Source organism: Oreochromis aureus, linkage group 2 (assembly GCF_013358895.1).
Source record: "Oreochromis aureus strain Israel breed Guangdong linkage group 2, ZZ_aureus, whole genome shotgun sequence".
NCBI lineage: Eukaryota > Metazoa > Chordata > Actinopteri > Cichliformes > Cichlidae > Oreochromis > Oreochromis aureus.
The window spans coordinates 32387092-32414146 of record NC_052943.1 but is presented as its reverse complement, the minus strand read 5'-3'; the positions used below and the strand labels follow the sequence as shown (position 1 = coordinate 32414146).

At 39.8% G+C, this 27055-nt stretch overlaps 1 long non-coding RNA gene across 2 annotated transcripts; it reads left to right on the top strand.

Moving 5' to 3' along the window:
• Window positions 1-254: 254 nt before the first annotated feature.
• Window positions 255-13240, top strand: LOC120443364. Of its 2 annotated transcripts, none has more exons than XR_005615386.1 (6): window positions 255-1405; window positions 5235-5541; window positions 6073-6267; window positions 7957-8017; window positions 9193-9296; window positions 13210-13240. It is a non-coding gene; the product is annotated as an uncharacterized LOC120443364 (long non-coding RNA). The 2 variants fall into 2 exon arrangements; XR_005615385.1 differs by having other exon boundaries at window positions 5235-5545.
• The last annotated feature ends 13815 nt before the right edge of the window (window positions 13241-27055 follow it).

Sequence of the window (27055 nt, the reverse complement as noted above, 5' to 3'; positions counted from 1 at the left end):
TATACTATCTCTGCTAAGAAAACAAAAATCAAGTAACAAAAGTAACGCTTAGAAAACTCAATTTAGATTCATTTCCAGAAATCATTTCCACACAATATTGATATTTATGCACTCCATCCTACAAATACTTTGATATCTGTGTCACTGACAGGCTTTCCTTTAAAATAATGAGTATTTTTGCTATTTAGATATGCTTCTCCTTTATTTTGCAGTTAGAAAAACACTTTCTTGATAATTGTGACATTTACATGCAAACTGCCTCTTCCACACTTCATTGCCTAGACTCTGTGTCTATCATGGTTCTGGCAGGCGTAAGTTTGTTTTCCTCTTTCTCTGTCTGTCATCTTTGAGATGGAATAGTGGGCTGGCTCTGCAGGCAGGCTTTCCAGTTTTTCAGTGCTGGCCATTGCTCCTCTATTTCACCAACTCACACCGAGCTGTCAGCAACAGGTTCTCTGAGCAGAAACGTTAGCAAACTTAAAATGTCTCCTGAAAACGGCAGCTCTCCGTGGATACTAAAACTTTGAGAGCGTGGGTGGGAAACCGTCCAGAAGTGGTGGCTCATCATTTGCGACCTCTCGAAAACTCAGAAGTTGATGTTTTTGAACCGTAGCGGTGAGTGAGAGGAAGGACGCTAGCATCAACTAGCTAGCCGGTCGTCACGGCAACGCTACAAGAGCGTCTCTCAGCATGGGCCCGAAAAAAGTTCTGTCAGCTGAGGAAGGTGACGATATTAAGAAGTCGCTGGAGTTTATGACAGAGGAGATTTCTACTGTCAAACTGCAGCAGAAAGCCATCCTGGACCTGGTCGAGGAAGTTAAGGCTCTCCGCATCCAGAACGCCGAGAAGGATCGGCGGCTGGCGTACCTGGAGAACAGAGTGGCGGATTTGGAGTAGTACACCCGGATGAACGATGTTATCATCACGGGGCTTCGCATCAAACCTCGGTCATACGCCCGGGCGGTCGCCGCTGTCAATGTAGGAGGGCCAGGAGAGGAAGATGTCAACTCCACGGAGCATCAAGTGGTCACCTTTCTACGGTCCAAAGGTGTGGAAGTGGATTATAACAACATTGAGGCTTGCCACCCTCTACCCCGAAAAAATGACAGTGACAAACCAGCCATCATTGTGAGATTTGCAAACAGAAAACACAAAACAGCACTGTTAAAACAAGGAAAGAAACTGAAAGGATCCGATGTCTTCATGAATGAACATCTGATAAAAAGAAATGCGGACATTGCCAGGAAAGCACGTTACTTGAAGAAACAGGGAAAAATTCAAAATACATGGACCACCAACTGCAAAGTATTCGTTAAACTCAATGGAACACCGGAACAAGCCAAAGTGTTGGTCATCAGAAATATGGAGGAGCTGGACAAATACTGAGGTTCAACTTACTCTGGAGGTATGAATACACACAACACAACACATGGCACAGTCCAAAAGAACTTCATCTGCATCCGGCAACAATATCAATATAACTCATTGGAATTCTCTTTATGATAATCTGGAACTGAGAACATTTCGATACACAGACCATAATGCTCTAGACTTAGAAAAGGATATAGACCCGGAAAATAATTTCTTTTACAACATCAGCAGTAACTGCTGCTACTTCACTGATGAACAGTTTAAGCACACCATCAACACGGAAAATAAATTATCAATAATCCATTTTAATAGCAGAAGTCTGTATGCCAACTTCAACAATATAAAGGAATATCTAAATGAGTTGACAAATCCATTTGGAATTATTGCCATTTCTGAAACATGGTTCAATGCGGAGAAAGGAATGGACTTTGGACTGGAGGGATATGAAGTGAATTTTGTAAATAGAAGGAACAAGAGTGGAGGGGGAGTAGCTGTGTATGTGGATAAAAACCTAAATTACAAGGTGGTAGAAAGTATGACAACTGTAATTGATAATTTATTAGAATGTATAACAATTGAAATTTATAAGGAAAAAGAGAAAAATGTAATAATTAGCTGTATATATAGAACACCTGGCTCTAGTATTCAAGTATTTAATGACTTCATAGAAGAAGTATTCTCTAAAACTAATCAAAAAGTTGTGTTTATCTGTGGTGATTTTAATATTGACCTGTTGAATCCGAAAAAGCATAAAATGACCGACGAATTCCTAAACACTATGTACAGTTTGAGTTTACATCCTAAAATAACCAGGCCTAGCAGAATTACACCACATTGTGCCACCTTACTTGACAATATTTTCACTAACAATATGGAAAACAACATTGTGAGTGGATTATTAATTAATGACATCAGTGATCACCTACCAGTTTTTGCAGTTTATGACACTAATTATAAGAGAAATCAGCATGAGGAACAACTCAGATACAGACGTGTAAGGACAGAAGAAACTATGAATGCACTTAAGAACGATCTATTAAATCAGGACTGGGACAATGTGTACAAAGAAACTGATATTGATATTGCATATGGCATATTTTTAAGAATATTCATGGAGTTGTACGATAAAAACTGTCCAACAATAAAATACAACAGAAAGCACAAATATTCAGAAAGACCATGGATCACTAAGGGTTTACAAAATGCATGTAAAAAGAAAAATACACTCTATAGGGAATTCCTAAAACAAAGAACAAAAGATGCTGAAAATAAATATAAAAAATACAAAAATAAGTTGACCAATATTATACGTGTATGTAGAAAGGAGTATTATAGTAAAATATTGAACAATAATAAACATAATATGAAGGGAATATGGGATGTTTTAAATGGTATCATTAAAAATAATTCTGGACAACAAAGTTATCCTCAATACTTTATCGACAATGGCAATATTATGGAAAACACTGCTGATAAGGTCAACAGCTTTAATCATTATTTTGTAAATATTGGACCAAAACTGGCAGAACAAATTCCTGAGTCACTGCCATCAGTAGACTGTAGTGAAAACCTGATTGATAGGAACCCTAACTCAATGTTCCTTACATCAGTGGAGGAAAAAGAAATAATTGACATTGTACACATGTGTAAATATAAAACATCTACTGATTGTAATGATATTGACATGAAAATCGTCAAGAAGGTCATTGAAGGAATTGTAGGACCTCTAACATATATTTGCAACTTATCATTTCAGACGGGAAAAGTGCCAAACAAAATGAAAATAGCTAAAGTTGTGCCGCTGTATAAAACTGGGGATAGACGCATTCAGTGTGTGAATGCGTGTGTGAATGGGTGAATGACTGGATATGTAAAGCGCTTTGGGGTCCTTAGGGACTAGAAAAGCGCTATATAAATACAGGCCATTTACCATTTTTTTTTTTACCATAGACGCCACTTCACAAATTACAGGCCTGTTTCTTTACTACCACAATTCTCCAAAATCCTAGAAAACCTGTTTAATAAACGATTAGACAAATTCTTAGATAAATATAAATTACTCTCTGACAGTCAATATGGATTCAGATCAAAAAGATCAACATCTCTGGCATTAATCGAATCAATTGAGGAGATTACGAATGCTATAGATCAGAAACAGTATGCAGCTGGAGTATTTCTGGATCTCAAGAAAGCATTCGACACAATCAATCATGACATATTAATTAATAAACTGGAACGGTACGGGATCAGGGGGGTTGTACTGCAGTGGGTGAAAAATTATTTAAGTAACAGGGAACAATTTGTGAAGCTGGGTGTCCATTCCTCATCATGCTTGGACATTGCTTGTGGTGTTCCACAAGGCTCTGTACTGGGTCCAAAATTATTTATTATTTATATAAATGATATTTGTAAGTTATCTGATATATTAAAATTTGTATTATTTGCAGATGACACAAATATTTTTTGTTCTGGGGGAATCTAAAGGAGCTGCAGGATACAATTACTTCAGAAATGTGCAAAATTAAAAATGGCTTAACAGGAACAAACTATCGCTAAATCTAAGTAAAACTAAAATAATCTTATTTGGGAATTCCTTAGAAATGCACAAGTGCAGATTCATTTAGATGGTGTGGAAATTGAAAGAGTACTTGAACATAAGTTTCTTGGTGTGATTGTAGATGATAAATTAAACTGGAAGTCTCATATAAAACATATTCATAACAAAATTTCAAGAAGTGTCTCAATCTTGAGTAAAGTAAAACACATTCTGGACCACAAATCACTCCACATTCTCTATTGTTCCCTGATTGCACCGTATTTGAATTACTGTGCTGAGGTTTGGGGCAATACTTACAAATGTTCGCTATCATCAATCTCTATATTACAAAAAAAGGGCCATAAGGATAATCCATAAAACTGGTTACAGAGATCATACAAATCCACTGTTCTTAAAATCAAAAATTCTAAAATTCACAGATCTGGTTCATTTTCTTACTGCACAAATTATATATAAAGCAATAAATAACCTGCTTCCTGACAATATTCTAAAAATGTTTTCTAAAAGGAACGGGATACAATTTGAGGGGGAATTAAATTTAAAACATCCTCGTATCCGTACAACATCAAAAAAGTTTTGCATCTCTGTGTGTGGAGTGAAGCTGTGGAACAGACTAAGTAAAGATATGAAGCAATGTCCGAGCATGGCGCAGTTTAAAAAGCGGTTTAAGGATATGGTTTTACAGGGTACAGGAGGAGGTAGAGATTTGATAGGGTGTTCTTGTCTAATATTTTCATGTGTGTGCGGGTGCACGGGTATATTGGTATGGGTATATATATATCTATATTTGTAGGTTGTGTATCCTTGAGGTGTTAATGGGGTTATTGAAAATGTGTATATGTGCGTATGTGTATATACGTATGTATGGATAGATAGAAACATATATGTATATATGAAAAAAAAATAAATAAAAAAAAATACACATGACATATAATGTAATTGCAAGGAGGTATTTCTGTAGTCTATTGATACTAGATAGTGGAAAAGGGGTGGGATTAAATAAGCTTATGCTTCTTCCTGCTCCTTTTTGAACATGAAAGTTATTTGGAGTTGTGGTTGCTCGTTTTCCTTTTGTTTTGCTTTGTTCATTTGTCTCTTTTAATTCTATTTTGTTGTACTTTTTCAACATGTTCAAAATAAAGATTCAATCAATCAAAAAAACTCATCAAACATACAGCATTTAAAGACAGGCTTCCATGATCTGCCAAATTGTTGCTTCACCAGTGGTGGTAATCAGGTTTTCTAATCTAGTGTTTTATTGCTTATTCTGTGAAATTCGTAACCTAGCTTTCTGTCTTGTGTCAAGATGGCAGGGAATTCCTCTTGAACATCATTGCCTTGTGGAGGGTTTAAGAAACATTCCTGCAAACTCAGCTCACCTGCACTCTCAAGCCAGTCACCGCCTCCCAAGGGAAAGTTATCCATCAGTTTCTTAGCTGTCTTCTCATTCACCACTGCTCAACTCTCTTGGGATTCCTTTGTCCTGTCTGCTTCCCTCCCCACAGCCTGCTAAGGAAAGACAAACAAGCAGCCAAAGAAACCAAGTTTCCAAACTACTTCAGCCAGCTCTAACTTGTCTACTCCTCTTTGGCAGAAATCCCCACAAAGCTTTAGTAGGTACTGCTGCTTTCAAATGTTTAGAAATCCTGATTCTGTGGTTCCCACATTTCCTGTTAATAAACTGCTTCTGAATTTGGGTTCAAATTACTGGCATTGCGACAATATCACAGTTTTTTACATTTTATATGAAATTTATTGTCACATAGTGCACATCACTGTGTAAAATTTGGTTTCCTGGTTGTCATCAAAATGATATAAATATATCATTTTTATTTACAAAGCCATAATGGGTAAAAACCCTTCTTATCCTTTTAATCTCTTACTCCTTTCAAACAGCTGCATTAAAAAACTGTCACCCTTTAAAGTGCCTTCTCTTAAATATTATAGAAGTTTATAGATCATTCTCCTTTTTTCTCTTTTTTCATGGAATAACTTCAGAACATAACACTGGATGTTTTGTCTTCCTGGGAGCATTCAGAGCTCTTAAGAGGAATTTTGCAACTGAGATGAGCAAATGCTAATCCTAACCTGGAGTTTGTATTTTTTATTATGTTACTTTTTTATTCTTTGCTTTATTTATGTAGCATATCTGCACCAATGCTGCACCACTTCCACTGGGCACACCTTGATCTTCCAGCCTCTGTCCTCCACCTCAGCTGCCAAGTTTGCATACCGCAGCTTCTTATGCTCAAATGCTTCCTCAGTTGCATCCTTCCACGGTACCATCAGCTCAAACAACCAGATGTCTGAACTATAAAGCTGGATTTAACCTTATCCAGGTAACTTCAGGCTTACAGCTGTGTTTTCTGTATTATAACAGGGGTTCACTTCTTAACAGGGTATATCACCTTGGTAACTAACCTAATCTTCGTCAGAGCAGGTTATGTTCCAAATAAGAGATCAACTGGTATGAAATCATCACCAACTAACCAATGACTTTTCCAGAAAAAAACGTCACCATTGCTGCAAAATTCCCCGTACCTCTTTGTGTTGACAGTCAGAAGGCCTAAAGTTTTTCCTGTAGCATCACGTGTCTCTGATGATTTATAAGAAATATAAATTCTTAGAGGCAGCTTTATTATATTTAACTTTTGGTTGTGAATAGTTTTATGTATGAATATACAATCTTAAAACAGAGGACCTATTTGTATTTGCTGAACTTACATCCAATTTGCATGTAGGATCATTTTAAATCTGTAGCTGAAAGAATAAAAACTGAAACTATCTTTTTTTCATATTAATTTAAAATACCTGATTATATTTCATCAGATTTTCCTGTGTGGTAATGACATGGAGCACGTTTCACCTGTACTACACACCACAACCTTTTTTTCCCTATGACTTAACCGCTTCATATCTAACATTTACTCTTGGTTGGATTCATTCGAGATGCATTGGAGTGTTGAACCACCAACCTTCTGACTAGTAGGTGACCTGTGCTGCACTTGAGCTATAGCTTCCCCCAACAGAACTGCAATATTGAGAAGTCTGTTACCTTACACAGTTGGCTGGCTTTCTTTCCAGGGTTCAGGTTACATACATTCATTCATTGTTGTTGAAACTAACATCCTATACAGTGATTTTATCACATCACCAACTTATCTGGAGCAGCTGTGTTGCTTTCATTCTGAATTATGTATAACCTAATGTATAACCTTATGTATAACCTTAACCTCTTCATATATTTCTGTAGTGTACTCTTCCTATGGAAATCAGCTCTTCAGCTGCTTTTACAATAATCAGTGTGATTGGAGATGTTGCCAGTGCCACCCCTTATACATAATAACCTGCTTAGTGTGACTGCTTATCCTGACTACCAATGTTGGGGTAAGTTCATCCAGATAATGGAAAGATGCCCTGAGTATGTTGGACTTCAGAAACAGAATACATCCTAAGGAATTTTTGTGGGTTACAGTTGCTCCAAGACAATAACAGTAAAGGACTGACTAAATAAAAAATACAATATATTAGTTATATTTAAACTTACAAATGAAAGATATAGCTCTAATATATATACAAATAGCTCAATTTAAATATCAAGAATGCCCAAACAGCATTGGATCAGGGATGAAAGCAGCATTTAAATCTTACTCATCTGTCTTTAGTTGCCTTTGACTTCCTCCCATACTTTTCCCCCTGTCTCCTTCTTTTTCCTCTTGTCTTTCTTGTTGCTCTCTGGCTAAGCCTCATCATAGGAAGATTCCACTGAGCTTTTTCCAACATTTGAAATATGAAGATTGACTTTGTCCTGTTTGTTTAACACTATTAAAACAGGCACAAATATAGTCACAATTCTCAGAGCACATGGCACCAAAGGAACATATTTGCATGAGTGGCAGCTGGTCCATTAATGCTCTGACTCAATGCCATTTATTAAATAAAATTTCTGTATTGTCTTGCTAAGTATGCATCAGTGCATGTTCTTCCTTTCGCTCATCTATACATTTTCTTCTGTTTATCCAATTCAGGTTTGTGGGTGGTTGGAGCCAGTCACAGCTGTCATAGAGCGAAAGACAGGGCACAGCTTGAGTAAGTTGCTAGTCTATCACAGGGCTAACACATAGGGACAGAAAATCATTTATGCACACATTCATACCTACACTTACAACCAGTCTGAATGAACCCTTTGGACTGTGGGTGGAAGCCAGAGTAATAGGAGCGAACCCACACAGAGGTAGAACATTAAGAGGAGTGTAGTGTGCATAGATTTGAACCCAGGACCTTCTTGCTACTGTATGACAAAACAGTGGTAAGCACTGCATCACAATGCCACAATGATCCGTGATTGAAATTCTGATTAAAATGCCTCAACAGCGGGCTGGTCTTTGTGAGTGTGGGAGGATGCTGAGTGGCTGACAACTGGTGTCTGACCTCTCTCAGTTTAATATACTAAAAGTATTTTTCAGGCTGATCTGTTATGATGAGCTGCATTCATCAACAAGTTGTGACACAGAGCAGATCAAAGAAGTAGCCCTTCTTATCAGAGAAGTCAATAGAATATTTAAATTTTATTTTTTTCTTCCTTAAGTCTTATCATGTTTATTAATTCTTGTCAGATGTATTAACGTTTATCGTTTTCCCTACAGGCGTTAGTATTTTCAGTTTGAATATCATTAATGTAATATTTTTTTTGTTTTAAATAGTGTGAACTCTAAACATGAGTACAAAATAACAGAAAATTATGACTCTTTTGCGTTCATTTACACAATAAAGCTTTTCATTTTCTTATGTTAAATAATCTTTCCATCCTAAAAGTTATTCACTCACACATTAGCGGCACTAGTGTTGCAGCATTTGATGCAAAACGTGTGTAGATAATGAAAAACTAGCAATTTTTGTAGGTGAATCTTTATAGGCAGTTTTTGCACCTGCCTTTGTTCCCAGATTGTTCAGTCTTTTACTCAGTCTGTTTTGAGAACATGCAACAGTTGGTAGTTGGCACTGGCTTTGACTTACTTGGTGGATGCCATGCAGGCTTGCTTGTGTTGTAGTACTCTAAAACCAAACCTTAACCCTTCCCAAAGCCTCTGGACAGAATTTTGTCTGACGTAAGAATGAAATGTCACAATGAGTTGGCCTTTACCCCACTGGTACAAAGTGACTTTGTATGCTGTTTGTCCAAAGTGACTGTAATGGCCAACCCCATGCGAGAATATTCCACATATTTATCCAGAGAGTTTTCATCTTTATATGTTGTTTAATAGATTCTCTAAGTGGGCATCCCCTTTCATTTAAATCATCCCAGCCAGCCAGCCTTCCATCTCTTATCTGGGTCCAGGACATTGGGACAGCAGTCTAAGCAGATGTGGTAAGACCTCTTTTTGTGTGGTGAATTCTTCCAGCTTTTCCAAGCGGACAGTGAGATGTTTCCAAGCTAGCCAACAGACATAATATCTGGAGTGTGACTAGGGCCTGCCCTGGGGTCCCCTCCCAGGTTGACACTCCTGAAACAACCCAACTAGGAGGTTGTCAGGGGCCATCCTGGTCAAATGCCCATACAACTTCATTTGTAAGCTAAGTGATGTTTTATAGGCAATACAAAGATTAGAGGAAATGAAAGCGAGGACTGTGACTTGCCCATGGGTTTTGTTTTATTTGAGATAAACTATAAATGCATCCACTGAAGTGTGTGTTTTGATTATGAGGAGCCATTGTTGTATTCCATTGAGTATCTTTTAAAAAAAAAAATAAGAGCAGAAAATCCTCAAAGGGTTCGACAATCTTAATTAAATGAGTCTGACAGTTACAGAGATATCCCCAAATCCTGAATCTAAAACTACTGACCAATATGTGCTCAACTTCTTCAAGACTGAAACTAACATTTTCTAATTTAATGTTATTGACTGATTTGATTTGTTAATGACAACACTATAATTGGTTTAGCCATTTTTTTGTCAATTGCAAATGGCATTGGGTAAAACACCGCCTGAAGGATTTCTGAAAGAAATTTGAAAGAATCTCGATATTAACAGACAGAATCTCGATATTAACAACCGACCAAACCAACAGGTTGGTCTATCCTGACTCTTGGTGGCGCTGTCATTTGGTGTTCGCTCTCTCTGCGGTAGAGTATCACTTCCTGTTCCTGCTCAAACACAGTGGTGTTTTTGAGTAGCTTATCTGCTTAGCAATTTAATTAAAAACTTTTAGATACATTCTTTTTTCATAGTATAATCTTCACGTGCTTCATCCGAAGCACACTTTCTGTGTACTCACTGCCTAATTTATAGCCAAAGTATTCACTCACTGTGTCTGTACTGTTTTGCTAGCTTAGCTTAGCTTGTAGCCGTCTCGCTAGCACCATGGCTACTTCACCTGTCCCTCCTGCACTTTCTTGCTCATTGTGTCAGATGTTTAGTTACTCCTCGGCCTCCTTTAGCAGTAATGATACTTGTAACAAATGTAGCATATTTGCAGCTCTGGAGGCCCGGATTACTGAATTGGAGACTCGGCTTTGCACCCTTCATTCACCCGTAGCTAGCTAGGCCCCTGTAGCTGGTGCAGCCGAAGATAGCGATGCATTACATCGCATTATGTTTGTTTTGCACTGACAAATGAGTAATTAGGTTGGGGTCTGTTCCCTGGCAGACCCCAAGCACCTGGGGAAAGAGGGCGGCTGGGTGACGGTGAGGAGGAAGCATAGTCTTAAACAGAAGCCCCAGGTACACCACCAACCTGTTCATGTGTCTAACCGTTTTTCCCTACTCGGCGACACACTCACCGGGGGTCAAACTCTGGTAATTGATGATTCTGTTCTCAGACATGTGAAGCTAGAGACACTGGCAACCATAGTCAATTGTCTTCCAGGGGCCAGAGCAGGCGACATTGAGGGAAATTTAAAACTGCTGGCTAAGGGTAAACGTAAATTCAGTAAAATCATAATTCACGTCGGCAGTAATGACACTCCAATCGGAGGTCACTAAAATCACTATTGAATCAGTGTATAACTTTGCCAAAACAATGTCGGACTCTGTAGTTTTCTCTGGTCCCCTCCCCAGTCAGACCAGGAGTGACATGTTTAGCCGCATGTTCTCCTTAAATTGCTGTCTGTCTGAATGGTGTCCAAAAAACGATGTGGGCTTCATAGATAATTGGCAAACCTTCTGGAGGAAACCTGATCTTGTTAGGAGAGATGGCATCCATCCCACTTTGGATGAAGCAGCTCTCATTTCTAGAAATATGGACAAATTTATTAAACCCCCCAAAATATGACTATCCAGAGTTGGGACCAGGAAGCAGAGTTGTAGTCTTACACGCCTCTCTGCAGCTTCTCTCCTCCTGTTACCCCCCCAAGCTTTGTCAGCTCCCAAACAGACAAAGAACAAACTAAAAACCAGCAATAAACAACTTAAACATAAAAAATCACAAAGAAAGAACAATACAGTATCCACATCTGAACCAAAGAGTAAAACAGTGAAATGTGGATTATTAAATATTAGGTCTCTCTCCTCCAAGTCTCTGTTAGTACATGACTTAATAATTGATCAACAAATCGAATTACTTTGCCTTACAGAAACCTGGTTGCAGCAGGATGATTATGTTAGTTTAAATGAATCAACACCCCCGAGTTATTCTAACTACCAGAAAGCTCGAAGCACAGGCCGAGGGGGCGGTGTGGCAGCAATTTTTCACACCAGCCTATTAATCAACGAAAGACCAAGACTGACTTTTAATTCATTTGAAAGCCTGATGCTTAGCCTTGTCCACCCCAGCTGTAAAAGTCAGAAACCAGTCTTACTTGTTATCATCTATCGTCTACACACAGTTTCTGTCTGATTTCTCAGACTTTTTATCTGAATTAGTGCTCAACTCAGATAAAATAATTCAATAATCCATGTAATAATCCATGTAGATGCTAATGTAACAATCCATGTAGATGCTAAAAATGACAGTCTCAACATTGCATTTAATCTGTTATTAGACTCAATTGGCTTCTCTCAAAATGTAAAAGAACCCACCCACCACTTTAATCACACTCTAGATCTTGTTTTAACATATGGCATAGAAACTGAACATTTAACAGTGTTTCCTGAAAACCCTCTGTTGTCTGATCATTTCCTGATAACATTTACATTTACAATAACTGATTACACAGCAGTGGAGAGTAGACTTTATCACAGTAGATGTCTTTCTGAAAGCGCTGTAACTAAGTTTAAGAATATAATCCACCCACTGTTATTATCTTCAATGCCCTGTACCAACATAGAGCAGAGCAGCTATCTGAACGCTACTCCAACAGAGGTCGATTATCTTGTTAATAATTTTACCTCCTCACTACATACGACTCTGGATACTGTAGCTCCGGTGAAAACTAATGTCTCAAATCAGTGTACCTGATTCTGTGGTATAATTCTCAAACACGTAGCCTAAAACAGATAACTCGTAAGCGGGAGACAAAATGGCGTGTCACAAATTTAGAAGATCATCATTTAGCCTGGAGAAATAGTTTGTTGCTTTATAAGAAAGCCCTCCGTAAAGCCAGAACATGTTACTATTCGTCAGTGATTGAAGAAAATAAGACCCCTAGGTTTCTCTTCAGCACTGTAGCCAGGCTGACAAAAAGTCAGAGCTCTATTGAGCCAACCATCCCTTTAATGTTAACTTGTAATGACTTCATGAACCTCCTCACAAATAAAATTTTAATCATTAGAGAAAAAATTACCAATAATCATCCCACAGATGTAATATTATCTACAGCTACTTTTAGTACCATTGATATTCATTTAGACTCTTTTTCTCCAATTGATCTTTCTGAGTTAACTTCAATCATTACTTCCTCCAAACCATCAAGGTGTCTTTTAGACCCCATTCCTACAAAACTGCTCAAAGAAATCCTGCCATTAATTAGTGCTTCGATCTTAAATATGATCAACCTATCTCTAATAATCGGCTATGTACCACAGGCCTTCAAACTAGCTGTAGTTAAACCTTTACTTAAAAAGCCATCCCTAGACCCAGCTGTCTTAGCTAATTATAGGCCAATCTCCAACCTTCCTTTCATGTCAAAAATCCTTGAAAGAGTAGTTGTCAAACAGCTAACAGATCAGGACCAGGTGACCCTGAATCCTCCCTTAATTATCCTGCAATAGACATAGGCTGCCGGGGGATTCCCATGATGCATTGAGTTTTTCCTTTCCAGTCACCTTTCTCACTCACTATGTGTTAATAGACCTCTCTGCATTGAATCATGTCTGTTATTAATCTCTTTCTCTCTTCCACAGCATGTCTTTATCCTGTTTCCTTCTCTCACCCCAACCAGTTGCAGCAGATGGCCGCCCCTCCCTGAGCCTGGTTCTGCCGGAGGTTTCTTCCTGTTAAAAGGGAGTTTTTCCTTCCCACTGTCGCCAAAGTGCTTGCTCATAGGGGGTCATATGATTGTTGGATTTTTCTCTGTATCTATTATTGTACAATCTACTGTACAATATAAAGCGCCTTGAGGCGACTGTTGTTGTGATTTGGCGCTATACAAATAAAATTGAATTGAATTGAATTGAATTGAATTAACAGAAAGCCTGGAATGCTAAATTAAATCTCATGATTTAGTTTAATATTTACTCATGCCAACAGTATAATAAACCATGCATTATTTTCGAACACATCTCTATCTTCAATCAATGGTCAAAGACAGAGATAAGGTGACAATGCTGAATCAATGTTCCAAATTTGGAAAGATTTTATATGACTGCCTTCAAACTATACTTCCCTTACCCCTTTCTGTTGTCCTTCTGTCACACATCACCCCTCCATCCATCCATTCATTCCACCTTGCCTGCCAGTACTTCTTCACCACTCTTGGGCATTGTCCATTGTTTTGAATGAGCCCAGCCACCTCACTACCTTCTTGTTGTCCTCAAACTTGTCCTGAACCACCCCTCACAAATCATGCCATTAACACATAGGAAAACAAATACAGAGACCAAAGAGGTTTGACACAAGACCTAAGATATGCATCTGGCCCATGCATCTACTTTTTGCTGAATCCTCATCAGAAATGGTCTCAGTGAAAAGGTGGCATTCTTAACCCTAGAACACTATCGCTGGGTGATTTACACCCGAGCAAATACATTTATATGATTTCTCTCTCCTGCAGCTGTTTGCGTGTCAAGGAGCCTGTGCCTTCACCAGGGAAGTCTCAAATGTCCCAGGAATGGGTGGACCAAAGATCAGCTTTCCAGAGTCATTATTTTGTTTTAGGAGTTTTTTTTTTTCATTTTGTTAGACATGGCACAGTTGAAAGTAAAAGAAGACCACTCTAATTTGTCATGTGTTGTCATATCAGTGCCAAGGTGCGGTGCAGTGAACATTGTTGTCCAACACCTTACTAAGACATTTATGTTTTTTTTTTGTTTGTCTGTGTGTATGTGTGTATAAGGCTTTTTACTGTGGTATGTAACTGATATATATAACAATATAGACCTGTATTTTTTGTCCTCATTTGTAACCTTCATTTAGTCAATACTTTGAGAACTCATTATACAAAACATGCTGGTTTATGCTACATGTATTTTGCAGTGCCTAATAGTGGCTGGAAAAGTAAGCTTTGAACATGTGTCTGTTGTTTTTCTCTGTGCTCAAAAGAGGTTTTTAAAAAGTCAGAGCCCTTCTAGAGAGCAACTGTTGTAGTGTGGAGGTCAGTGGTCATATTCCTTATTTTGCTTGAACTGAAAATGCCTCCTTGGCTCAGGGTTTTTATTCTGTTGTGCAGTCAGACATCACCTTACCAGTCAGTTTCCCTTCAACACAATAAAGAATCATATTTTCCCAGCAGAATTCTGTCTAGGCCTTTATTTGTAGTGCAGGTTTTCTTTACATTCACTTCTGGGAATCTTTTGCTGTTGTACCTGCTTCTTTCCAGCTTAGTTATGTCTGCTCTCTCATAAATTATAACCCCGCCCCCCCACCCAATTTGAAGTTTCATGCTGTTCCGGTTTCTGTTTAAATCAAATGTGAAATAATGACATCAAACATATTTCTAAGTAACATAGTCAATAATAAAAATCACCCAGCTATTCCTGGAAAGTTGAATTTTGCTCTCCTGGGAGTGAAATGTTATGCTGGCTCCTCATTCTGAAACAGTACAAATTCCTCTTCAGCCTCCATTCTTTCCACTAGACTAACACTCAAAAAAAAAAAAAATCAATCCACATCAATAAATAAACATCATAAATGGCAACTGAGTGTGGTGTGAAAGTAGAAAACCCTGTTAGTGTCTGCCCTCAGCCTGGCAAGGCTTTTCCCTTGGTGCAATGCCTGTCTCCATCCACAACGCCCTTAAAACCATCAGGAAGCCCGAGGTGATACTATCACTTGTGCTTACTTTGAGACATGCTGGATGGGAAAGTGACCTGAGTTACCAGCAGTAAGTATATACTCAGGTTATGCACAAGCACCTGCACAATTATGCCTTGAAAACTAAAGCAGAACACATTCACTAGATGCTGCAGAAACTGTTAAAAATAACAACTAAAAATCATACACTGTAGACCAGGGGTGCCCAATACTAGCCCTCGAGAGCTACTGTCCTGCAGCTTTTAGATGCATCCCTACTCCAACACAGCTGAATCAACTGGTTTGATGACCTCTTCAGCATGTCATCAAGTTTGGCAAAGGCCTGATAACAAGACATTCATTTGATTCAGGTGTGTTGGAACAAGGATGAATCTAAAAGCTGCAGGACAGTAGCTCTCGAGGACTAGGATTGGGCACCCCTGCTGTAGACTATTTGGAGAAAATTTTGGTCAGCCTCAAAGCGATTCTGGAAAACTGTTAGACAACTTCTCCACAATGTTTATGGGGATAGGACCCTGCTGGCCTCAACTTAGGACATAGTTGGGCGGTGGAAGGAAAACTTGAAGGATTTCTATCTTGTTGTGTTTTCTTTTAGTTTTTTTTCATTCAACTGAACCTGTGCATTACATACTCCATCTTTGTACAGTGAAATATAAAGAGTGGACAATGTCATATTTGTTGCTACCTTGACGGTGCTGTCTCTGGTGGCATGCACACAAAGCTCTCAAGTGATGCGATATGTTTTTGGCAGCAAAGGGGTAAACACTGGTTTGGCCAGTTGTCAGCCAATTGTGTCAATTTATCAGCTTCACCCCACAGATGTCATTGTGAATATAGTAAAGAGAGAGCTGCTACAATCTTAACCCTAAATATGTCCTGTTATGTGGTGGATGTCTGTGGGATGTCTGTGGGCTTCCTTGAGCTATGAGTAATATTCTTGCCTAAAGAATATAAGCTTGATTACTACTTTTAAGTCATGCATTAAGGATACATAGACAAAGGTACTGAGCCACCTCCACATTATACCTACTAGTGGTGCAACGGATCACTGTTGATCCGTGATCCGAACCGATCCCTCTCCACGGTTCAGTACGCACGTGATCCGAAGATTTGAAAAAAAAAAAGTTTCAGTCTTTCAAGCGATAGTCATGGCCAGCGCTAGCGGTCCAACTGAAGGAGCAGAGGAGCTCGAGACACCTCCAGCATCACTTAAATCTCATGTGTGGGAGCATTTTGGCTTCCCTGTTAAATATATAGATGGGAAAAGGGTGGTGGAAAAACCACCACAGTTTGTCGACAGTGTGGCACGAGGAAGCCTTATGACACTGGCAACACGTCGTGCATGGCGGCTCATTTGAAATGACATCACCCTAGTGTGACAGGAGCTAAGACGAGGGCTGCGAAACAACCGCTGATATCCGCGGCATTAAAGCAGCCCTTTGCTGCCCAATCTGACCGGGCTAAAGGAATTACAGAAGGTATTGGTGTGTTTATAGCTGCAGACATGAGGCCATATTCCGTTGTACAAATCAAAATGGCCTGGTAAAATGGCCTGTATTTGTATAGCGCTTTACTAGTCCCTAAGGACCCCAAGGCGCTTTACACATCGATTCTGGAATTCATGTGTAGCCACAGCCACCCTGGGGCGCACTGACAGAGGCGAGGCTGCCGGACCCTGGCACCACCGGGCCCTCTGACCACCACCAGTAGGCAACGGGTGAAGTGTCTTGCCCAAGGACACAATGACCGAGACTGTCCAAGCCGGGGCTCGAACCGGCAACCTTCCGATTACAAGGCGACCTCCCAACTCTTGAGCTACGATCGGTTTAAACATTTGATGAATGTGCTTGAGCCACGCTACGACATCCCGTCGCGCGCCCACTTCAGTGAAAAGGTCGTTCCAAGCATGTACGAGCAGCAAAAGTCTAAAGTTATGGCTGAACTGTCCCAGACATCTTCTGTTGCGCTAACTACAGATGGTTGGACCTCCAGGGCAACGGAAAACTACGTGACCATGACCGCTCATTATATCACAGCCAAGTGGGAGATACGAAGCCCTGTACTGCAGACACGCTCCTCTATGAGAGTCACACAGGTACAAATCTGGCGCACTTACTGACGGAAGCGGTGGCAGAGTGGAGGATAGAGAGGCCCAATACCAATATCCCAGTCACAACAGATAATGCTAAAAACCAAATAAATGCAGTGAACGAGGCAGGACTGGGCCCACAGATAGGGTGCTTTGCACATGCAATTAATTTAGCATCCCAAAAGGGAATTAAAGTGATTAAGATGGACCGCCTCCTTGGGAGGATAAGGAAGGTGGTTTCCTACTTCCACCGAAGTTCAACAGCTGCTCATGTGCTTAAGACCAAGCAAGACATGCTACAGCTGCCTACTCATAAGCTCATACATGATGTCCCAACAAGTTGGAACTCCACTTAAGATATGTTGGAGCGTTATCTTGAGCAGCAGACAGCTATATACTCTGCACTAACAGACAAAACCCTGAAGAAAAATGTCAGAGACATCGTCACCTTGTCTGATGATGATGTTAGAGTGGCAGAGGAGGTCCTCCAGCTGCTCAAACCACTCAAAGCGGTTACAACTCTGTTGAGCACTGAAACTGCACCATCTGTGTCCATGATCCTGCCTCTGAAAACAAGGATCCTACAATCCATGGTCCCAAGTGAGTTAATTGGATAATCCAAATTGCCACTAGGTGTGAATGTGAGTGCGAATGGTTGTCTGTCCCTGTGTGTTGGCCCTGCGACAGACTGGCGACCTGTCCAGGGCGTACCCCGCCTCTCGCCCTATGACAGCTGGGATAGGCTCCAGCACCCCCCGCGACCCTGAAAAGGATAAGCGGAAGCGAATGGATGGATGGATGGATAATTGTTTTAATCAATAAAGTAACTTTCCCTGTAGGGTCAAGCAGCACCAAAAGGAGCAGACACAAGTCCTCCTCAAAAGAAGTCGGCAATGGCGGAGCTTTTTGGCGACACCTTTGTACAGAAGGACATGGGCAGCAAGGCTTTTGCTGACACCATCAAAGAGGAGGTGGCATCCTATGAGGCAGCAAGTGGCATTCCAGTGGATGGTGATCCACTGACGTGGTGGAAAAGTAATGAATGTAAATACCCTCACCTTGCCATAATGGCAAGACGCTATCTGGGTGTGCCTGCCACTTCAGTGCCTAGCGAGAGGGTGTTCTCAACAGCAGGGGACATAGTTACAGCAAAGAGGTCTACACTCTCCCCAGAAAATGTAGACATCCTCATCTTTTTGAAAAAAAATTGAAGTTATAAGCTCACATCTGCTTTGCTTTCTTTCTTCTTTTTTGATGATGTGTACATAAGCTAGTTTTTATTTCATTCTCCAAATGTTCAAGGTAAGAAGCAATGATACCTTAAATTGCATTTTAAGTTGTTTTTGATTGTGTCCACATTAAAGGAAATAATTATAATGCCCTATAATGCACCTTAATTTGTTTTTATATAATTGTGTGGAATGATTCTAGAGTTGCATGTTTTTTAAAGGGCAAAAAATACTTAAATAAACGGACAGTTACATTTGTCTTGTCTTTCTTTACTGATCCGAAAATTGATCCGATCCGTGACTTAAAACCGTGATCCGTGAGGTTTTTGATCCGTTGCACCACTAATACCTACAGAAGCTGATTTGCCATTGAAACCATGCTATGACGTGCTCTGTGTTCTATTTTCCCAAGAGGAGGCTTGGAACTTTGCAGATAATGTGTTGGTGCAATGTTTTGGTGATTTTTGAACACGATGCATCTCAGCAGTCAACGACCAAACTCATGGATGAGTTGCTGTGGTTCCTAAACACTTCCACTTTACAATAATACCACTTACAGGAAGGAAGAATTCTCACAAACTGACTATCTGAAATGGTGGCGTCCTATTACAGTATTATGTTCAAATCTACTGAGCATTTTAGAATCACCCATTCTTATACAACCATGTGTAAAACCAGACTGGATGGTGAGGTGCTTGATTTATACAACCGTTATTGCAACAACTGTCACCTCAAGGCGCTTAATATTGCAGGACATATATACAATATTAAAGATAAAACCCTTGGTTCTCTGGGGCTCTTGCCCTTTGCCACTGAGGACTCCATCTGGAGCCAACTACTTCCTTCTGCTGTGGTGGACTCGTGGTTTTTATTAGGATGTGTGGCCTCAGGTCTTCAGTACTCCTGGGGATCTGCGAGTGGCCTTGGGTCTCCTGGGCTTTTTTCTGTCTGCCTCTGGCTCCCAGGGGGCATTGTTGTGGCCTCTCACCATCAGTATCAAGTACATTTCATAACAAATGTACACACACAGACACCACATGACTGGTTGGGGGAGAGGGGAAAGAGAAGCGAGCAGAGAGACGTAGAAATTCACAATTATAATTATGAAATGGTTTCAAACAATTAGTTCTTTTCTGATTTGTGTACTAAAGAGACAGTAAATGGTAAATGGCCTGTATTTGTATAGCGCTTTACACATTCAGTCATCCACCCATTCACACACACATTCACACACAGTAATTATGTATCTAACTCAAATGTTGCCTTTAGAGCCAGCGGCCTTTCAAAACATGGGACAGATGCAATCATTTAAAATTTAAAATGGATTCTTTACTGTCTTTTCAGAGTAGACACACCACTGGTTCATCACTGGTTTTCTCTCTCCCCAACCAGTCGTGGCAAATGGCTGCCCCTCCCTGAGCCTGGTTCTGCCAGAGGTTTCTTCCTGTTAAAAGGGAGTTTTTCCTTCCCATCGTCGCCAAAGTGCTTGCTCATAGGGAGTCATATGATTGCTGGGTTTTCTCTGTATGTATTATTGCAGGGTCTACCTTACAATATAAAGCGCCTTGAGGTGAGTGTTGTTGTGATTTGGCGCTGTATAAATAAAAATGAACTGAACTGAATTACTTAAGTGAAGTGCCTTTTTATGTTGAGAAAGATTGGATAATGATTGCTCAAGATCAGTTTTAAAAAATTACAAAAATGTCTGGCTCCGTGGAAGTAACATACAGTTTAGCAAGTGGTGCCCACAGGACAGATACTACAAACAGACAGTTTTATAGAATATGATCCATTGCTGTTTATTAAACAGAATCTAAAGCATTTTAAATGAGCTGGGCCTTAAACATCTGCAGCTGTAATATTAAATGGTAAATGGCCTGTATTTGTATAGTGCTTTACTTAGTCCCTAAGGACCCCAAAGCGCTTTACACTACATTCAGTCATCCACCCATTCACACACTGGTGATGGCAAGCTACATTGTAGCCACAGCTGCCCTGGGGCGCACTGACAGAGGCGAGGCTGCCGGACACTGGCGCCACCGGGCCCTCTGACCACCACCAGTAGGAAATAGGTGAAGTGTCTTGCCCAAGGACACAACGACCGAGAATGTCAGAGCTGGGGCTCGAACCGGCAACCTTCCGATTACAAGATGAACTGCCAACTCTTGAGCCACGTTATATTAATCCATATAAGTCTGAGTGGAAACATTTTTCTGGGTTATAAGCACTTTTACTTTTTATACTTCATGTGCAGTTTGCCAGTAGTATAGTTTTATGTGGAATGTAGTATTTCCATAAAGCGTGACACTGATGCTGTTACAGTAGTACAGGAATGTGTCTAAAAGAGACCTCAGCATTTGTCATTGTCATCTAATGGAATATAGACGGAATAATATTTTATAGTTCTTCAGCCAGGAAGGAGTGCAGAAAGGTGAATGCAGAGTGCAGCAAGATGCATGAGGCTGTCAGAGAATAAAAGACAGCACAAAATCAAGAAATGTTCTTTTTTTCTGATGTGTGTCACAGCACTGATGTACATAATGTGTTAAAAGACATCTCATTTTGTCACATTACTGTGCACCATACACCACAAAAGTTCTTGCTTTATTATTTTTGCACCACCTCCTGAAAGAGAACACTACACACACATTTACAAATATTAAAATCTAAATACAACTTACATGATCGCAACAATACTTATTTAAAGATTTTAAGTTGAACACTAGCCCTCCTGTCATGGTCCGGGTGAGTACAGGTGTTTTGCCTTGAAAGCCCTGTCTCCACCTTGGGGCGGAGTCACTGCACACTGACATGTGTCCTCAACAGCAGGCAATTGAGCTGTTAGCATTTAAGGACCAGCGCACACCTCTACTCCTTGCCAAGTGCTCTGCTAACCCCAGTTAGTATCGGCTCTCATAGTTATTGTTAAGTGATAACCTCATAGAAAGAAACTCACCGTGTGTTTTCTCTACAGCTGCTCGGACGACTTCCACTCTTCACCTACTACTCACCCTCCATCTTTCCCTGGTTCTTGTCTGGTTGTTCTGCCTTCTCGGTTCTCGTCAGCTACCCTCACCTGCCTGCCCTCCTGCCTCAAACAGTGTCCATGTCAGATTGCCCACTCCTGAAAACCTCCTATCTAACCCGGACCACGTACCTTCCCTCTGCCAGTCCACCGCCCGCAAAAAGTAAGACAAGAACCTGTTGTTATTCCAAAGATTCCCCTGGATCCCTTGGACTTAGTCACTAATCCACTCTCCTCTCTTTGCAGCATTCTGAGACTCATGGTTGCGTTTCCCGCAGCTTGTGTCATCCCTCTATGCCCAAGTGTTATTTTTTTTTTTTTATTATTATTTTTTTTTTATTATATTTGATTTTTATTTAGGAATAGGCAGAGCATCCTGTCTTCCTCCTGAAGCACTGTCTTGTTTTTATTGACATTATTACACAACAGTGGGGAGTAGACTTCATCACAGTAGATGTCTTTCTGAAAGTGCTGTAACTAAGTTTAAGAATATAATCCACCCACTGTTATCATCTTCTTTTTTTTTTTTTTTTTTTTTTTAAACCTGTCCCGTTTGGTTCTTTTGCCATCAGAATTATTGTCTAAAGGCGAAGAAAGATGCCCAACGGATTTACTTTACCAAATGGACCATCCCAGCCTTGCCGTAATGGTCCATTTGATTCACCTTCTATTGTTTATTTTATTTTCACTTGCTGCTTTCACTTGCTTGCCCAAGTGTTAAAGCATTACTCATGAAGATTTAATTTTCGCCAAGTTGATATCTTGTGTTCTATTCAAGTCATAGTTTCATGTTAGTTTCACAGATCTAGGAAACTTTAGTTCATAGTTCATTGTTTAATTGTTATTTCATTCTATGCTTGGAAAATAAAGTCTTGTTTTTTCACGTTCACTTGTGCCTCCCTGTGAGTTCCGCTTTTGAGTCATTCAGCCTGCTCAGCCTTGGCCTTAATAACTGCTATGAGTTTTTGTGCTTTTCATGGCAGAAAGAAAACAAGTAACACACATACAAGTTTAAAAAACTAATTGAAAAGAATTGAAGTTTAGCGCACCAATTTTAAGAATCCACCATTTCACCACACCACAGCTGTTGTCTTCATCTTACAGCAGAGTGCAGTGAGCTGTCTCCCTTCTTTCCTCTGCACCTGCAGTTTAAAGGGACTGCACTGATGGCACCTTTAATGGATAGTTAATGAGCTAATGAGCGTTACAATGTGAGCCAATTATCTCGGCCCTTTTTGCCCACTAATGGCCATTCTTAATGGGGATTTGATGTGCTAAAGATGTGTTAGATGTGGGTCTGTTTTTTTTTCCCCAGCATCTTTCTTTGTGTCTAAAATAATGTCTTATGTCTCTTTAAACTAGAAGTTAGAGCTTTGTATAAAAAGCTGTTTCTGTGTTATTGCAAATGTTATTCACTTTTGAATTGCACTTTGCATAATTTCACAGTTGATACTTCTGATTGTTCCCATGTGTGACACAATGTGAGTCAAAGCCTAAATCACACCATTCACTCTGATGAAATTCATGATGAAATGTTTCTAATGTTGCAAAATGACAGCTTTTAACTTCCCCCCTATTTATTAGAAGTTATTAGAATACAGCTTCCTGGCTGTGTATCTCGGTGTGTGTGTGTGTGTGTGTGTGTGTATTTGTTTGGTTCCCACGGGCTGGGATATTTGCAGAATTGCTACAGAGATTGGGCATACTCATCAAAGCAATGAGACCGGTTTGACACCATAGTTTTCCCCTCCATCAGTGTGAATATGTAGTAGAAAGCTAACTGATGCCATTAAAGCTGAATTAGCAATTAATTGTCTTTCCATCTACAAGTACACTGTAAACATCTAACACTGCATTCCTGTGATTTTAAGACAAACTTACAAAGTTACAAAAATCTGTATTTAGACATTAACACAAATGATCACCATGGATTTAAATTACATTCCTCATCCTCACTGCCACTTTTGATTTATTTCTTGCCACAATATGTAATTTTGTATTTTAGAAATTCACACACAAATAAATAAACATACAATCATAAAATCAGCCACTGTCCGTGAAGGCTCTCAGTCATCCAGGTAACCGTAGTCTAAGGAGCTTGGAAAGAAAAGCGTCTGGACTTCTTTAAGTTCTGAAGACATCTGGGAAGCTTCTTCAGTTCAAATGGTGGAGAGTCCTAGATTTTAAGCCGTATGGGAGTGTCCCCAAGAGGGTCATGGACCCCCTATTGATCCTCTACCTAATCACACAAGCCAAGGTGTGAAGACGGGTGTGGGTCACAATCAGCCAGGGTTTCGGGTGAACCCATTGTGAAACCTAGCTCCACCCTATCATGTGATTTACTGAGCTCAAATGGCCCAGGATGTGAGTGGGTGTTAAGGCGTCTGGGAAGGGATTTTAAAACTGTATTATAGATGGCAGACAGTTGGTGTTGTAAGCCACTGCCTCTGTTCAAAGATGGTCGTTCACACTGGACATAGATGGCTTCTTTTATTGGCTTCACCAATTGCTCTTAGAACTGAAGAAGCTTCTCGGATGAGAGGTGAAACGTCTTCAAGGAAACCTAAAGAAGTCCAGATGCTTTTCTTTCCAAGCTCCTTAGAAAATCACCCACTGTACACATTATGGAGTGAGTAAAGCTTTTGTACCAGAATATAAAGGTGCTTTGCAAAACCATTTTAAGACATTTACCCCATTTAGAGATCTCAAGATGAGAGTGTCCGTTTGGATAGTGGGTTTTAGTCCATTATATTGCAATGTCATATCTATAGGCTAAGCATATTCAGTAGGGAAACAGAAGCAAAGCTAAAGCGGGAAGGCAGGTTTGTCTGATGTACAATCAACTTTTATTTAAGCGGGTGTTGCCTTTTCCCTGACATTTAGTGCTCTAGAATCTAACCATATAGCTGAACCCTAAACTCCAAATCCAAATCTCTTCCTGTCTGTTTCTTGTAACATAATTTACAATAGCTGCAATGACTGGTTAGTGCCTTCACTTATGTCTAAGACAATTGTTACTCATTTGATTGATTTAACAAAGTGGTTGTGACATCAGACTATATCATTAAACAAGTTTGTGTGCGGGTACAGAATGATGAAGAGGTTATTTCTTGCTTCAGTCTGCACTTTAAGTGTGAAAAACAAAAAGTACTATGTTTTAAAAAGAAATGAATTTAGTCCTTCAGAATATCTTTGTCTCAGAGCCTGCACAATTTTAATTGCCAACATTTTATTGGAGCAAATCAATGTGTACCATCATTATAATTCAGCTTGACAATGCTTTAGACGAGTTCTTTAGCTCTTTTGAAAGGACACATAGTGTTTCTTCAGTGGGTCTACACAACTACTTGTTCCTGTGATGATGAGCAGCTCATTAGCAGATAGATATAATAAGCTGTTAGAATTCAGTGCTGGGGATTCTACACCAGACTAAGTAATGCTGTCAGCTACTAGTGTGATGGTCCCTCGGTCTTGAACCCTGGATTTTTAGTTTTTTGTGAGTTTATGGTTCCTGTTGGTTTTGAGAATTGTTTCTTTATAACACGAGTTTTTCTAGTAATACTGTTGAAGTGTGATTTTCTTCAGTAATCATTTTTATGTTGAGTTCTTACTTGTGGCTTTGGATGACTTGGACTTTGTGTTTAATATGTCTTCTGTGTGTTTAATGTGCATTGTCTCTTCTTTTTAGTCTTCTATTTACCCTGTTTTGTTAAGTTTCCCTGTTTTATTTTTAATAGCTGTTGTTCATTGTATCTTGTCTTGGATTGCACTCCCCGGGCCAGAGAAGCAGCACAAATCATACTTCACTACTGAAAGTATTTGTTGCACTTCTGACCTGAATCTTACAACTCATCAAAACAGTTTGTGCTTTTGTCCATCACAGCTCTAGATCACTCACTTTCCTGAATACTGTCCAGAATTGCAGTGATTTTAATCTAAATACCAGTTCCTGTTGTGAGAATTGTGCCAAAGTGACAGAGAAAAATGGTGAAGAAAAAATAGAGAAAAATAGGGTGCTAATGTTTTCTAGTGGAAAAATACTTAAAAATACTTAATATAATGCTTAATATGGAATAGACCTTCCTTAAAATGGATATGGATATGGATTAACGACCCCTTCTATATCTCTCTCTCTCTCTCTCTCTCTCTCTCTCTCGCTCTCTCAATATACAGTGGCTTGCAAAAGTATTCGGCCCCCTTGAACTTTTCCACATTTTGTCACATTACTGCCACAAACATGAATCAATTTTATTGGAATTCCACGTGAAAGACCAATACAAAGTGTTGTACACGTGAGAAGTGGAACGAAAATCATACATGATTCCAAACATTTTTTACAAATAAATAACTGCAAAGTGGGGTGTGCGTAATTATTCAGCCCCCTGAGTCAATAGTTTGTAGAACCACCTTTTGCTGCAATTACAGCTGCCAGTCTTTTAGGGTATGTCTCTACCAGCTTTGCACATCTAGAGACTGAAATTCTTGCCTATTCTTCATGTGCTTTGCACATGCAATTAATTTAGCATCCCAAAAGGGAATTAAAGTGATTAAGATGGACCGCCTCCTTGGGAGGATAAGGAAGGTGGTTTCCTACTTCCACCGAAGTTCAACAGCTGCTCATGTGCTTAAGACCAAGCAAGACATGCTACAGCTGCCTACTCATAAGCTCATACATGATGTCCCAACAAGGTGGAACTCCACTTAAGATATGTTGGAGCGTTATCTTGAGCAGCAGACAGCTATATACTCTGCACTAACAGACAAAACCCTGAAGAAAAATGTCAGAGACATCATCACCTTGTCTGATGATGATGTTAGAGTGGCAGAGGAGGTCCTCCAGCTGCTCAAACCACTCAAAGCGGTTACAACTCTGTTGAGCACTGAAACTGCACCATCTGTGTCCATGATCCTGCCTCTGAAAACAAGGATCCTACAATCCATGGTCCCAAGTGAGGAAGACAGCACCATCACAAGAGATGTCAAGACTGCCATTAGAGAGCACCTGAAGCACAGATACACTTCACCACCAGCCCTACAGGAGTACCTTCACAGAACTACTGCACTTGATCCAAGGTTCAAGTCCCTGTCTCACCTAGACCTTGCCCTACGCCTGATCTCACTACTGAGACTGTGAGCAGTCTTGGCACTGCAGACTGTGAAGAGGTAAAGAAAATAAATATTTAGAAATTATATATTTTTTATTTTTAATGATAATGTTTTTCTTCAAAGTTATTGCCACATTTTAATGTCAATGAAATATTTTTTTTTTTTAAATTATTGCTTTAATCAATAAAGTAACTTTCCCTGTAGGGTCAAGCAGCACCAAAAGGAGCAGACACAAGTCCTCCTCAAAAGAAGTCGGCAATGGCGGAGCTTTTTGGCGACACCTTTGTACAGAAGGACATGGGCAGCAAGGCTTTTGCTGACACCATCAA